We start from the raw sequence: 1,048 nt of genomic DNA, 5'->3' as shown, positions 1-1,048 counted from the left end.
TCGCATATGGATCCGGTGGAGGGAATGTAGACGGGCGCGTCCCTATCTACTTCTTTAACTACCAGATCCGGCGCCCGCTCTCGGGGTTTCGGAAGCCCGCACTGCAGTACTTAATTTTCTCGAGTGAGAGCACGAGTTTACCTCTCTTCCTCTGAGGAGGTTGAGGCAGTCAGCAGGGACTGCTGGGCGGGAGCAGTCCCAAACTAGCGTGTTCCAGCCCCTCATTCTGGGGGCCTCACTTCTCGTACTCCGCAGAGTCTAAAGTCAGAGTGGCGCTCGCAGGCCGAAGGCTTCTAGCGGAAGGAGGTTCTGCGGACCGTCATTCTCGCTGGATAGTCTTCGTCGTAAACGTCCTGACGCCTAAGGCCTAGGACTTTTTGAGGGTCAGCTCCCTCTGGGGAAGAGCGGTGTACACCGCATTACACGGTGCCCGTCTCTCCTCAGTGCCCTCAGGAGATCGGTCTGCCAACCCTGCCGGTGTTCCAGGACGCAGCGGTCTCCGGCGAGCGCTTTTCTCAGTTACCGCCCGGAAACGTAGAGGCTCGCTACCTCTACGGAGGTCTCTAGAGCAGCTAGGTCTCGCTGGATAGTCTTTGTCGTAAACGTCCTGACGCCTGAGGCCTAGGACTTTTTGAGGGCCAGCTCCCTCTGGGGAACAGCGGTGTACACCGCATTACACGGTGCCCGTCTCTCCTCAGTGCTCTCAGGAGATCAGTCTGCCGACCCTGCCGGTGTTCCAGGGAGCAGCGGTTTTCGGCGAGCGCTCTCTCAGTTACCGCCCGGAAATGTAGCGGTGCTTGGTTCTTATGTCAGGGCCTGGTGCTGGGAGCTCCTGGTCGCCGCATATGCTAGCGACGGATGCATCTTTCACTGGTTGGGAGCAGTCATGAGTGGCCGCTCGGCCCGCGGCCTGTGGACCGGCCACCATCTCACATGGCGCATAAGCTGACTGGAGATGCTGGCCGTGTTTCTAGCTTTGAAACACTTCCTCCCAGGCCTAAGAGATCGCTATGTGTTGGTGCGCACCGACAACACAGCAGTGGTCTTT

Source organism: Sinocyclocheilus rhinocerous, unplaced genomic scaffold (genome assembly GCF_001515625.1).
Source record: "Sinocyclocheilus rhinocerous isolate Xijiao unplaced genomic scaffold, SAMN03320098_v1.1 scaffold257, whole genome shotgun sequence".
In the NCBI taxonomy this organism is placed as follows: domain Eukaryota; kingdom Metazoa; phylum Chordata; class Actinopteri; order Cypriniformes; family Cyprinidae; genus Sinocyclocheilus; species Sinocyclocheilus rhinocerous.
This window is presented reverse-complemented; position numbering follows the sequence as displayed.